At 44.3% G+C, this 14,802-nt stretch overlaps 1 protein-coding gene across 8 annotated transcripts in view; it reads right to left on the bottom strand.

Annotated features, from left to right (window-relative positions):
- The window catches only part of SERTAD2 (SERTA domain containing 2), an 84,574-nt gene that overhangs the window by 25,889 nt on the left and 43,883 nt on the right, over window positions 1–14,802 (bottom strand). Inside the window, exons 2-3 of one of the 8 annotated variants that reach the window (XM_071805722.1) lie at window positions 1,335–1,731; window positions 168–538 (exon numbers count right to left, since the gene is read on the bottom strand). The exons of 4 other annotated variants lie outside the window; for them this stretch is intronic. The gene's annotated coding sequence lies outside the window, so the exon portion shown is untranslated. Of the gene's footprint in view, window positions 1–167; window positions 539–1,334; window positions 1,732–2,777; window positions 7,381–14,802 lie in introns of those variants that run through there. 3 more of the 8 variants (XM_071805723.1, XM_071805721.1, XR_011738123.1) reach the window with 3 other exon arrangements.

The raw sequence follows: 14,802 nt of genomic DNA, 5'->3' as shown, positions 1-14,802 counted from the left end.
GCTAAAGGAAGGGCCAAAGGTGCTCATTCCGCTAGAGCAGCACTCCCCACCAAGCAACCTGGGTCTCATGGGTAGGGAAGTAAGCATGCTACAAGCAAAGGCGTGATTAAACACTGCTAAGACCTCATGCCATCTCCATTCAGGCCACCTCAGGGATCAATACTGACCTTCCACTGCGAGGCCCTTCTCACGTGAGGCTCAGCCGCAAATAAAAGCAAGCCCCTCAAAAAACAATTGGGGTGCTGCAGTACTGTAGTCTGCACCTGTACCTTGGCAGGGAGGGAGCTGCACCTGTGAGCTGGGCTCCTTTCCTTGAGATTTCAATTGCCTTTTCCCCTCTTTTGCTGGTGCAACTCTTCACTGTAACAAGGCTGCCACACACATCCCAAGGCACAGAGGAACCGGTGAAAACCGAATGAAGGAATGCTCCCTCCCTTTTCGTTCCAGTTTTAGCTTTTCTTTTCCTTCCTTCATTTTCTGCTTTAGCTCATGTTTTTCTCCTTTAATGTTTTTGTGGCAGTAGGAGAAACACCGTTCCCTAGAATGCATAATATGCTTAATTATCATTCTCTGTTAGTTCTCTAGGAAAAAAAAAAAAAACCTACAGGAGAAATCAGTTTAATTAATGAGTATGACCAAATGCAGCCTTAGTTCTAATGCAGTATCATATATTATATGTCCAGTTGGGCAGTTGTTCTTACTTGGGTAAAATGAACAGAGAGGCAAAAAACCATGGAGCTCATGAATCAATATTCTGAGTGCAACTATCCCCTTTTGTATAGTTATTCTAAGCCTTCCTACAGATTTCGATGCCAACGTCTGTTCCCAAATAACTGCTTTTGGCTTCAGTAATGCAGGATCGGGCCCATACAGTCTAGTAATAGAAAGCTGTTGCTTGGCAGTACCAAGGGTTGTGCCACATGGTAAATTCATTAAGTAATTAAGAAAAAAAAAAAAACAACCTTAATGCCAAGATAGTACTCAAACAGTCGTGCCCGTTAAAAATCCCCAGCGCGTGTCAAGGACAAGGGTGGCAAGATTTCATCTGAAAGTCAGACTTGGTGATTTAGATGCTTTTCAAAAGAGCTACTCTTCACATACTAAATTATTAAGGAAATATTATGGAACAGGATTATCAGGAAAGAAAAAAAACGCAGCGTGCATTAGCTGGCTTAGTCAGAGGAGGTTTTGCTGCATTCCTCCCTCATGCACGGAGATGACTCCCTCCCTCTGTAATTCCCTGTGCACTCCCAGTCCTCTGGAGACTGCTGGTGTGCATCATCCTCGCTCCAGCTGAAACACTCTGTCCTAAAGCAGACATTCGGGCTGCCTACCATTGTTGCAGATCTTCTCACATCGTTTTTGCCTTTTTGTAAACATCCATGTTCTTTCCCAAATCCCATTCAGGCTGTATCACCTGCAAGATGTGCTTCATTTTTGACCCAGGCCAGGCTGTTCACACTGACAGTCTGTACAGCACACAGGCTCCTAAAACAGTCTCTCCTCTCCACTCTTGCTTCTTGAGACGCAGTGGATTGTACCTTGCATTGAGCAGAGTTTTAAACAATTTTAGGCTGCTTTTCTTTCCCTTTCAGTGCTCCCTCTGCAGTCTCTATCAAAAGCACAAGTCATTCTTTTCTGGAACATTTGGTTACTTTTTTGAAGAGAGGCTTTGCTGGTGTCCTGATATTCATCTCATCCTGGGGCCAGTGGATTAAGAAAGAAAAAAATCTGCAGATAAAACCAAAGGCTCTGTTTTACAACCAAGGAGGGAATACTGTTCTTAAAGAAAAAAGCACAGGAACAGTGGGGAAAAATACAGAGAGATGGCCAGTCTTCAGGCCTAATTAACCATTGGTGTAAATAGATGTCACTGCAATCAAGCCAGAAGACTTCAGCCACCCACTAGTCTTGAGCACGAACCCAACATGAGCCTGAAAATCCTAACAATATGGGGCTGTGAAACATGCTGGCCACACAGGCGCTTCAGCACAAAGGTCGTCACCATCTCCCTTACGACGATGGACTAACTGCTCCTGGTTCTCCAGGGGAGAGCGGCTCTGCTAATGTGGCTTACCACGTGCACTGCACATATTACAACCCTTTTCTGAAGCAAAGCTGCTCTAACAGAGCTCTCCATGAATCCATACGTTTCTGGAGCGCAGATGCCCCCCGCCACACTCTTCTTAAACACTCCTGAAACCTGGAAGAGGCCTGGCTGCATAGGCAAGTTGGAGTACGTTCGGCACTGCTCAACCCTGCTGAGATGCCAAAGGCCTGACAGACCAAACAGGGCCGCCAGCAGGGTTACTGGAGGCTTCTAGAAGTAGATGTTCCTCCTCAGATTTGTTGCATTGAAACATTGTACAGCAGTAGCAATGTGTTCGAGGCTGGGAGGGCAAAGCCAAAATGGTGGTGTGGCTATTGTGTTGATATAGGGAGTTATGTAGCATCGCAATATGTTACATAGTACTTAAAACCATGTAACTAGAGTTAAATGCATTCATGCGCAGATGAATTAAAGGGGGACGGGGCAGGGGGAACACAACAAACCCCCCCCACCACCACACCACTATTTCAATCCTTGTTTATACAGAAACATGAGTTAATACATTGACATCCAAATGAATGCACCCACCTCTAGCATTTTTGCTGGCTGAAATACAACCTGTAGAGCATATTAATGCTTCTACTCCTTTTGGGGGGCTTGGGTATTTTGTTTAAAACTAGTTTCTGCAGCTGCTTAGAACCACTAGATTCAAGCAATGCTTACCAAGTAAGATAGAGCCTTTTTCAAGGTAATTCAAAGTTGCAATGACTGTCCCAGGTGCAAAATTCTTTACAGACGAGGTTTATCTGTACAGAGAGAGGTTCCTGAGAGTCTAATTTTAAGTAAACAGTGAGTGACCTACACAACTTCTTTAAAAAAAAACAACCCCACACAATAAAGCAGAAGTTGAATCTGCAGGGCCAAATTTAGAAGAAGGGGAAAAAAATTAAGCTGGCAAAAATCTTGCACAAGAACATCAAATGTAGCATAAACTCCCACTGCCATTCTGTTCTACTACAAATAAATGAAGATCATCTAGAACTGAACTCATTGAGTCAATGCAGTGAATGCACAAGTCTTTCTGTTTTAACCCTTCGCAAAATGTGTGATTTCTTAGATTATGTGCAGAGATTAAAAAAAAATAAAGATTGAATGAGTACATCAGATGCTTTTCCTGACTGCGCCTGTGGTGATGATTCATTTTGCTTCTCTACATTCCCTAGTGCTAGCACAGCTAAGAGTCAGCAAATGCTCGTACTGTACGTGCAGGTAAACAGACCGTGGGTGAAGTCTGTATTTGTTAACTTTACCTGAAACCACCCCTGTAACGGTCAGAAACGCATTTTAGCTTTCTGAAGAAAAAGGGAACTGTACAAGTTAATTTAGGTTCTCCTCTCATCTTTTTTATGCTCTTGCACTTTAAAGGAAGCTGTTCATTCATAGTAACCATTAACGAAAGGCTAAAAGAGGTTCACACCTAATTAGTGTTCCCAAGCAAAGATGAAACACTAAGTCACTGCAAACCCACCCAGTATTTAGGATCTACCACCAGGACAAAGAAAAAGCTGAGAATCAACCGCTGATCATCACAGTCCATATATCTCTGCCTTCCTTTCACACCTCTTATGCTCTCTTTCTTCCTCCATCAGTGGCTTTGGGGTGCTAATGTCCTTGAAATCTGGGAGGGGTTCTCTCTTGTACCACAGCATGGGTGGAGGGGGAAAAGAAGACATGTGAGCACAAGCAGGATGGCACTGAGCTAGGGAAGCAGATCCCACATGTGGCATACTGCTGCCTAAAGCCAGGAGTGGATTTCTGAGATAGCCATAAGTACCTCAAACAGTAATAATCCTCCTTTTTTAAAAATTTTAGCCTTGGTGAGAGAGCAAAACAGAGATATGATAGAAGTACAGAGGGGAAAGGGCAGAGGGAAATTAGTAGACCCAAGAAACAAAGGGGAAGAGCTGCATCCCCATTGATGTGGCTGCTACTGAGTTCGAGGCGTTCTCTGGTTTCATCTCTGGACAGCAGCAGGAGAAGAAAACACCAGGAGGAGTATCACTGAGGCTCCCCCTGTTTCTTCTCCCAGCACAAAGGGATGGGCAGAAGTCTCCCAGATCCCTCTCTCTTTTACGAAGAGTGCCTTTTTTCCTGCAGAGATCCAGCTTTACAAAGCGGCTATCAGTTTGATGTGTGGAAGGAAAGATGTGAGTGGCTGTCCTGACCCATAACTCTTGTCCTACAACCTGCCCGGGTACTCCCAGAAAGGCCTATTTGGAATAGCTGGGCAGGAACAGGCACCCCCCCAAGAGGCTCACAGCCAGCCAGGGGCCAGCCCAGTCAAGGAGGGATGATTGTCCATCTGCTCCACCTCATGCCCCAGGGCATTTTCTAATCATCCACATGCAAGGGACATTCCTAGTGTGAGTCCTGCTAAGCAAAAAAGGCCTAATAAACCCCCAGTTACTTTGTTTGCTTACCTACGCCTGTAGTCCAGCAAGATTTAACCTCCAGGCTAAATATTTTTATTAATTAATTTCCTATGCAACCTGGTCTTCTGCTAACTTTCCTTAACTCTTAATGGGACGTTCAGCCCCTGTCATGAGAGCAAAAGAAGTTGTTAAGCAGATGTCAAGGTGCTGATAATTTGACTACACACACACACAAACACCACTATTCCCATGCAGGTCAGCAGACAGAACCCCTTTTTTGCTGGTTGTGCTCTTCAAAGGAAACTCTCTCTCATCTGAGCAGCTGGGAAAGTGCAAGTGCCCACTCCTACTCTAGTTGTGGGGTTCTTAGAAAGAGATGCGCCCCCTCCCAAAAACACCAGTGTGTTACTCTTACCAAGCAAGAAGGGAGGCCTGGCATTTGATGGGTTTGTTTTGGTTTCAAAACCAGAACCACCTAAAACAAACCACCTCTGTTACAGAAACGACGTCTTCCATGAGTTGTTCAGGTGAAAGACCTCAGACTCCCAACATATTTTTGCTACCTGTCACAGCTGATGCGGGTGAAATCATGAGAAGGAAATGCATTTGTTGTTTTGAACTTTTTTCTTTCATTTAGCAAAGATTACTCTTAAATAAATGGAAGCGGGGAGATCTTGAAATAAGCCTTAGCAAGTTTTAATCACACTTTTTCTTCTTGCAAGCGAGCCGTCATTCAGTAGCTAAGGTGGTTCTAAATAAAGAACTCTCGTCAACAACAGGAAATAACTCCCACAGAAAAAAAAGAGCAGAATACAAACTCTCAGCAACTCTCGTACATAGCTTACAACGGCCTTTTGTTCCATGCACATTAAGTCTAAAATCTTTACTTTTCTGAACATGTTCTTGGTCTAAGTAATTAAAACTTTTTGCTTTTCACAAATATGGATACCTTCCTTGCCTTTCTCCCAAAACAGTCACATGTAAGAACTGGAAAATCATAAGCTATTCCCATTTCATTTAGTAAGTAAGGACATTCTAGGAACACCACAGGACCAGGATATTCAAAAGTTATTGATTGGTTTTTGCTTTTTTCTTTTTACCTTTTTTTTGGGAGGAGGGAGGACGTACGCTATTGTGTCTTCAGCTGTGAACAGTCTACATCCTTCTTAACGTTCGGAAACCACTTCATGTTCAGAAAGTAAAGAGCACCTGGTCTGTGGGGAGGGGCGTAAAGGAGAAACCATGTATCTCTAGCCACTTTGAAAAAAAAAATGAAGCTAGTGTCTAGAATCATCAGCTTTGAAGTGATAGAAGACTCACGGGCAAACATTACCAGCAAAGACCACCTGTCTTCTGCATAGTCTTCCCAAATTCCGCAGAACAGTTGGGCACCAGGATCTGACCCAGCCATAAGATGAGTGCCACACATGGGAAGCACCAGCTGCATTTTGTGGAGGAAACATTTTCAAGCACAACCTCAGGATTTCTGGAGTTTTGACAGTTCAGATTAACCCTGCTGGGCTGACAGGCCACTCTTGCCTTCACTGTATGGAGCAGGCAGATAGGACCACAGCATTCCCACTTGATCCCCCTCCTCAGTTCTCTCCCTCCCCCCAGCCTGTGGTTCATCCTCTCAGTAGGAACAGTCCTAGTGCCCAGCTATGGGAGAGAGCTGAGGTGTTAGCAAAGCTGGTTGGAGCTGAATGTCTTCAGCTTCTTCAGGCAGGAGAGTGTGAGAAGATGCACCTTGCTCTGCTCAAGAGGAGGTGTTCTGACACGGTCCAGGAGGAAATCCTGTGTAGTGTGGATTCAGGCAGAAGGGTGAGTAGGGTAAAAGCCTACTCACGGGACAAAAGCAGCACAGACCACCCTGGAACAGTATATAAACCTCTAGTTAAAGTTAGCTATACCAGTACTGGATGGATGAGAAACTAAGGGAATATAAACAGGAAGAAAAACAAACAAAACCCAGACACAACAAAACACAACAAGAGTTTGGTCTGGTTAAACCTCAGGCTGTGCAATAGCATCTAAAGCTGCTTTCACAGGAGCCTATAGTGCCCACAATAGATACACAAACAGTTCTATATTCTTGTAATGGGGCTCTGAGGAAAACCAGCATGAACAATCTGTTGGTTTTGTTGTTGTTTTGCTTTCTAATTTCTTAAGGTTTTCACTTGTAGTCTGGTGGTGTCAACAAGCAAGCTCTTCCCTTAAGTGTCATTTGGGAACACACCTCAGTCCTACCATAGCTTGCAGTTTATGTTGAACAAAGATGATCCCAGACTTCAAGAAAGGGTAAATCCCCCTTTTTCACCCTCAAAGAAACTTAAATGCAATCCCTTTAAGAGAGGTAAGATTGCCTTCTCACTGGAGAAGTACAACTCCAAAACATGTATATTGCAGACTCAGGCCAGATTCTCTCATCTCTGTTAGGATGCAAACACACCTTAGTTTATAAGAAATGGGAGGAGACTATCGCTATAAAAACCTGTCAGTATTGGATCAGAAGACAGAAGCACCAGGCAATCTGATTGATAGTCTACAAATGGGCCCCTTTGCTTTACTGAAGAAGTAGCAGAGTTAGGGTTTGTAAAAGAAAATTCAGATTGCAGGACTGAGCAAAACATACAAAAACACACAACCAAAATTCTGAAAGAATACAGCAGTTGACTCCATCTGAGGTCTGATGTGCTAGGGTAGGGATTTTTCAGGTGGCTTCTGCTTGTTAGCTGCCACGGACAGGTCTCTGCAGAAGGAGGGAGAGCTTCTTTAGGAACGTTGCAATTATTTACGGTGTCTTCTGGAGTACGAACGTGTAAACAGCAGATTTTAGTAGTCAGCTGTTTGCAGCATCTCTCCATCAAATCACCTGATGTGGCTCTGTCACACTACAACCTGTGAAACCAATTTCCATTTTAGAAATAAGCCATGTTTCAATGGTGCAGCTGCAAGAATCAAGGTTACAGATCCAGACTAGATTTTTGTGGCTGCAATATGTTAACTGGCTTGGTGTGCACGTGGGTGTGCCTGTGTGTTCATGTGCGTGTACACCTTCAAAAGTTTACAGGAAGAGTAAATCAAGTTTGCTTCCTAATGCAAAATGAACACGCAAGCCCACATTCAAATCTAGCCCAGAATAAATCTTGGTGGTTGTATTATAAAGTCCTCGAAAGTGGGTTCAAACCTGAACTTGCAATTATAGCCTTTTTCTTGTTTAGGAAATAGATGAGAGGTCCAGACTCCGCTTGAACTTTCAGAAAGGAAGAAAAATCAACATAGCAAAGTATTCTACAGCAGCTGTCCCACCATTTCCCAGCTCTCACCCATTAGGTTAAATACTACAATTTCAGTGGGACCAGCACACTTTAAAAGATGTAGTCGCTCTGTCTTTTTCTCTCTCTCACTGAATGATATTTCTGCCCACATGCACTGACACATACAGTGTCTAACAAGGCTGTGATTCATTTTCAGTTCTAGTCATGCTCACAAGTGATGTAGCACACTCGCTGTGCCTTCAGGATCTGCGTAATTTAGCTTCATTTTCTCTGCCCCCACCCTGCATTAAGTGAAGTTCCAACAAAGCCAAGTCATCTCCCACCAACTCACCCTCCCACCTGCTTGGGGGATGTGTACAGCAGGAATCTGAATAATAATAATAATAATGAAATTAAATTAATTTTTTTTTTTTAAGAGAGAGAAGGGATGAGAGCTTAAGAGATACTGTGAATTGTTAGAAAGCTTTCTAACATCTACGGGGAGTGAAGAATAATAATAATGAGATGTATACTACCAGATCACTGAAGAAGCTGTTTCAATCCTGAATCATCTCTCCTAATGTGTTAAAAGCAGCCATGTGTCTTGCATGGTGAATATCATGCATGTTCATGCTAAAAAATGATTGACATTAAGTCTGAATTCCTGATTTATAAAGGAGAACACCTCCTCAGCCTCTCCCCCACAGTAAGCTTGTAGTGACCATTCACTTCTCCTCTATCCTGTGGCAGCGACTCTGACCAAGCACAAACGTCAGCGAACGCCGTTAGCACATCCTAACTGCAAACCTCTCGTATCCAGTGGCTACCATCCATCACGAATTACACACGGTGGTTTTGTGATACAAATTACAAACGGCTTCTGAGCTAAACTCCATGTATTTGAGGCATGAGGCCAGGCTTGAACAAAGTGAAAGACAGGCTTTTTATTTGATAAATCTCATTATCTCGCTGGCATTCAAAATTCATCTCAGACACAGAAACGCATCACAAAGTAGTTCTCTAGTTACTTGGAAGAGCCAAGATGCTTTAACATGCAAGTTAAAAGGTGTTTACACCCCCATCACACTAACATTTCTAGTTCTCCCCCACCTTCAACCTGGAACTGTGTTTTGATGGAACAAAAATCTTGATTTGAAAAGAAAAACAAGTCAACTGCATTTCTTCAGCAAATGTCCCCAGACAAAAGTGAGTCACTGCAGACTCCTTCAAGCAGATCTTAGTGATCTGCAATATTTCCTTAATCCCTAACCAACAACACAGGGAAAGAAGAATTAGCCCTGAAAGCTAGAAGGTACTTCAACATTACGGATAAAATACTGAGGGTTGCTGTCACCACAGAGCTACAGCAAACTCAGAGGACATATACAGTCTTTCTCCATTTACATGAAACACGTGTACAAGGCTCCCCACCATGTAAGACACACACACCCCCCTCAGCTAAGCAGCCTCTCCTGTTGTTGACCCCCATTTACGACCAACACAAGCAAGCTGGAGCAGAGATTAAATTCCCTACCTGCTGAAGGGATCCATTGCTTCCTCCTCCTCACTCACTAAATGCTTACTCAGTCTGGCTGCACTATTGGTCAGCCCACTTACTTACATGTCCCCAGTTTGGGCACACTTAACCATCCTGCAAAGGCAGAGGCAAGAGGACATCAGAGGTTTGGGCCCCCCCAAGTCTGTCCAAACCTAATGGCTGGTGAAGCTGGAGTTCCTTTCTCTGCCTTCCCACCAACCTCCTCTTTTCCACCAGGACAAGCGTGGGCTAATCAGGAGTTGAAGAAATACACTGAATTTTCTTCACAATCATTTGTTCCTGATCTCTTCTCCCCCTCAGAAGCTCTCAGCTCTGCCAAAGAAATGGAGGACTGATCATAGCCAGGAAGGGGTTGAGGTACATTTCCGATGTATACCACACATGACTAGGAAGGAACTGGATCATCTCACTGGTCTGAGGTTACAAAGGGCCCTGGGAGCTCTGAAACATTTGGAGGAGGGTAGTTCCTGGGGCTGGATACTTGTTGGGAGTAACGGGTCAGGCAAAGAAATCAGCAGACTGTCATTTCAGCAGACGGACTACTGCCTCATTTTGCAAATTGAAGAAATGAAGCACAGGGAAACTATGGGATGGCCTATTGTAGAAATGAAAGACAAGCCCATGCATTTTGATTTCCAGAGCACTCAAGACAAGTCCAGCCTTCCTCATCTGCAAAGTCACATTATAAATATCCTCAGGGCAGGGCCTGCACCTCTCATTTGCTTCACGTCTGTGGCTTCCAGTCCTTCCTCATTTGCAGATCCCTTCACGCTTTCCAACAGAGCTGTGCGTTTAAACCTGCTGACAGCAGGCTTGCTTTCCCTGGCTTTCCTGCACATCTTACACGTAGCCTGTGGATCTCCGGGAGCCTAAAACCACAGTCAGTTCTCCGTGCGTGCCACAGTCAGATTCCTGTGCACCCCTCTCTGCCCACTGATCCCTGTACACCGCAAGAGTCAGCAGCAGGCGTTTGCAAAGTAGCCCCAACTCGGTCCAGTTGCCCTAATTCAAGACGAAAGCGCAGAGCTTCCCTGTCATTTCAGAGTTTCCCATCTCAAGGTATGGGAGCTGTTGATCTCCCACATGAAAATGCATTATGCTGTCAGCCCAGCCTAAGGGCTGTTATTTAATTTACTTGAGGAGGTAAGTGAAAGCCCCTTCATGCAAATGCTTACAATGTGATCTGGAAAACAGCAGGCGTAATTAGATAAAATGGCAGCAAAGCCCACCAGGGAAATAATGTTAATTCATGAGGATTTTCCTCTCTACCTCCCTCTCAGCAAGACTTGAAGCCAAGGAGGGGAAAAAAAAAAAATCAGAATGCACCTCAATGATCTCTCTCTTGGTGAAGCAGAAAAACAGGACAGCAACAAGTGGGGTCTGGCAAGATTGGTAGCCCACGCTCCTGAGTGGTGAAGCACTGAAAGCAAAAATTGCTCTGTCACTGTCATAAGTTAACCCAAAGAGACACAATGAGCCAACATACCTAAACTTCCCACCATCTCCTGACCAAGGCCTAACCAGGCGATGGAGATTTGTCACATGATAATGTCCTCAATGCAAACCCCTACCCCCAGTGATATTAAAACCATCACCCTTTTGCAAGTCTTGAGAGCAGATCTGGCAGTTCCAACCCACTCACAAATTCTTTCCCTTTTCCAGGAAAGGGTTTTGACCCAAAACCCCTCACAGCATTATCAGTAAAGGAAAGGGCAGCGATGCTCTCATGGTGGCCTCGGGAAGCCGTAGCTCTTTGGTTCAGTTTCTGCCGGCTTCTCCCTCCCACCTAGAAGCCAGCCAGGAAAGTCACCTCCTGATTGCTGACCTGCCACCACCAAAATGGATTCAAATTAGCCAACTCACTCACAGCTATTAGGAAAGAGAGACATTTTTTGTTGTTGAGTAATTACTCCTCATGAAATGGCTTACATCCCTAGTTGATTAGGTCACAACACACTGTGAACAAACTGATGTAACAGAGATATCTTTAACCTGCTAAATTAAGGCATAGTTGCTCGATATAGAAAGCTTAATTGAAGCCATGCATGGGGTACTTACCAAAGGCATCTAGATACAGAATTGTAACATTCACAAACAACCAACAGTTGAGACTGAAAGACAACATCCAACTTGCATATTAATTAGAAAAAAAAAAGCTGGTTTGTTTGCTTACTGTGCAAATAACTCAAAGTGAACAGAGTAGTTTGACATCAGCAGTTAAATAAGTAAGGGCAATATTCAGGTGGCACATATGAAAGGAAAGAGATTTTTTTGTTTGTTTCCCTATATACTTTTCCTTGACTAATGGAGAGAAAACGTCTTCCGCTAATCAGGGATTCACTTGTTAAAGCAATCAGAAATACCCCAAATAACCACATAGTAAGTGTGCCACAGCGAGGGTTCCAAAAACACAGCCCACAAAGCACCCCAGAAGAATCTTTAACTACAGTCAGCCTGGGTTGTATTGCAAATAAGTCTTACAACATTTTTTTCTCCCTTCACAAAATCCTAACTTTTTGTGTCCCTTCATATGGGAAAGAACAAGAACAGCAGCTTCACCGCCATTTCTGTTAAGTCATCCACCATAGTACACTGGTTTACTTAAAACCAAACCCAATGCCCCAAGCCTGTAAATATCGATGACTTCCTGATTTTGGGGACTTGCCCATCCATTAAAAAGGAAGCTGTTTGCTTTACGGACCGCGGCTCTAATCTTTCAAACAGTTAGGCCTGTGCTTAGCAGAAGCACACGAGCACTTCAGTCCAATATAAGCATTTGTCAAAGTGAGGCCAATATTTCCTGTTGCAGTTAAAAACACATTATACAGTTAGGATGGAAAAATATAACTGCGACACACAATCAACTCTTCCCATTTTAGGGCTGGGGGGGTGGGGAAGCACTCGCAATGTAAACATATGTGACAAGGGCCTGGATAGAGTGAGTGCCATGAACAGCTTTATACCCTGTTGGCTTCCTAAGTAGGGAAACCGACTGGGTGTCATTTAATCTCCTAGATTAAAATCACTTAGCGAATATTGTATTGTTTCACTGTTCTCGCTGTCATTTCAGCGTTTGGGGCCTCGCCGGAGCTCTGCTGCTGGCTAACTCGCTGCTAATGAAACTTCACGCAGGAGCAGCTGCCGGAATCTGTGTCAAACTGCATCTGGCACCCATCTATCTTCCAGCCATCTAAATTCACCTCTGAAATCATACAAAAGCAGCCGCAGAGCTCCCTGCAGCCACTCCAACACACCAGTCTTTGTCTCATCAAGCCTGTTAAGCAATTTAAAGCAATTTATTTTTCTAATTCGTCTTGTATTTTACAGTGGCAGCTTTTTCAAAAGAAGCAACCAAGTTAAGAAAAAACAGGGGGTGGGGGGGAGAAGAGAAAAAAGTGCCTTTTTTTTTTGTTCTTTTTCTTTTTTTTTTTTTTTTTTAAGCCTGTCAAGCTCTCAGTAGACTATCATTAAACCAGTTTTGGCTGAAACTGTATGTTTAGGGGTTTTCCAATGGAGACACTCTGGTGCCTGCAACACTCAGACAGGGAGGGGAGGCTGCTATACAATTGTTGAATTGTTGTCATGGCTATTAAATATGCTGTAGCACAAATACCCAACAAGGCTGAAGGTTTGCAGTGTATTGGCTCTGGAGAGGTATCAAAAATACTGGTATTAACTAGCAGATAACTGAGTTATACAAACACTGAATAAAAGATTAAGTCAAAAGTTGTAAAAGGTTTATTAACTTCCCTCCAATCCCTTCCCCCCTTCCTCCTCTCACCACCCACTTGGGGCTTAAAGTACCCTGTAAATTCAAAATATTTGACATTTATTGTACAATTAATTTGACTGAGCCTCCTCTAACATTTGGGGTAAAATTGCTTCTTTGCTCTTTGCATTTTCTGCAGAGGACAGGAGTTTTGCTCCACCATCTCGCTTGGCTTACGAGCGGCAGTTTGAGGGTGGCACAGTAAAGCCATGACTTGCTGACTAAAACAGGTTAATGAAAAACAGGCTACTGACTGAAATTGAAACTTCTCATTTCTCTCAAGAAAAGGGTGTATTGTCAAGATAGAGTCTAGCGTGTCTATTAAGTGACTTTCAGAGAAGTGCTGCTCAAAGCGCCAGAGGAGGGGATGCAGCCCTGACCCCAGCGCCTGGCCAGGCCCCGTTGGCAGAGACACCGTCCCCTCTACACCAAAACCAGCCAGTGCTGGGAAGAAGTGTTAAAGAACACGATGTGTGGAGGGCATGGGACATGTTGGGCTGCTCTCCCAGGGCCAAACAGGCCACACACTGGGTCTTGGTGACAACCAGCTGTACAGCACAGAGGACCATGGGTGCACGTGTCAGGCCTTCTGTAAGGGCATCAGTGGGCAAATTCAGGAGGTGTTTCCTAGACCGAACGCTGCTAACTGTGGAAGGAGCAGGAGAAACAGTATATGTCAACCCATCTAATTAAGGGGAATTTTCCTCACGCAGACTCACACACGCCTCTCCAGGTTATAGGGCCCTCATTTCTTGCCTCAACCCAAAACAAACTGAACGTATTTTGCATTTCGATGACAATTTGTTATCAGCACTTCTCAGGAAGGAGAAGCACAGTGTATGTGTCCTAAGAAAAAGTTTGGACACTCGCAGACACCTCCATCTCTGCTGCCAATTGTGCCCATCCCCTTTGCAGCTAATTTGTTCCAGCAACTGGCCCTGTCACTCCACGTGAACCCCACTAGAAAAGACCTGAAAGCATGCTCCTCTCATGCGAGCTTCCCAAAGTAACCACGCAGACCAGAAATCACTTTCTTGCACAAAGGCTGCAAGTCCAAGCTGTGGGCGTTGCTGCTCTTCTACCTGTTAAGTAAAAAGATTTGTTTATGTCCTCCATAGGGTCACATTGTAAAGATGCCTAAAATGAAATCAGCAGTATGGAGAGGCTGAGTGGTTATCCTGGACAGCCCCCTCCAGCCCCCAGTTGAGCTCTGCAGTAGGACTGACAACAGCCCCAGTACCGTGGCCGCTCGGAAAAGCAACATAGATCAACAACTCATTTTTTACAGGCCAACGGGCCGACCTCTGGGCAGCATTGGAACGAGTCAGCATAAAGGTGACAAAGCTCTGTATATCACTATAAATCATCCAAACCAGCCAGCAGAAAATCCATGTGCTGATGGAGTTAGCTTACACTTTTTTAAAATTTTATTTTCCCTTAGTAAACGGAGTTCTGTCCCGTCATCAACGCCCATATGGCAGGTATCACGAGGGGTGTTCTCTCCGAGAAGGCTGGTCCTGCAAACAGAGCGTTCATACAACACACTCTGCATCTCGGCAGACATCACACCGACAGATGACGCAAGCAATGCCTCTTGTCCAGGTGCTGGTGTGTGACCTATTTCTGGGCTACAGAAGTTTGGTTTGAGAGGACTGTGCGATGTCTAGTGACAGGGAGGAGGGGAACAGGAGTGAATCATAAGAAAGGCAGGAATGAATCCTAAATCTTGTGTGCCA

The sequence above is a fragment of the Patagioenas fasciata genome, chromosome 3, assembly GCF_037038585.1.
Source record: "Patagioenas fasciata isolate bPatFas1 chromosome 3, bPatFas1.hap1, whole genome shotgun sequence".
In the NCBI taxonomy this organism is placed as follows: domain Eukaryota; kingdom Metazoa; phylum Chordata; class Aves; order Columbiformes; family Columbidae; genus Patagioenas; species Patagioenas fasciata.
This window is presented reverse-complemented; position numbering and strand designations above follow the sequence as displayed.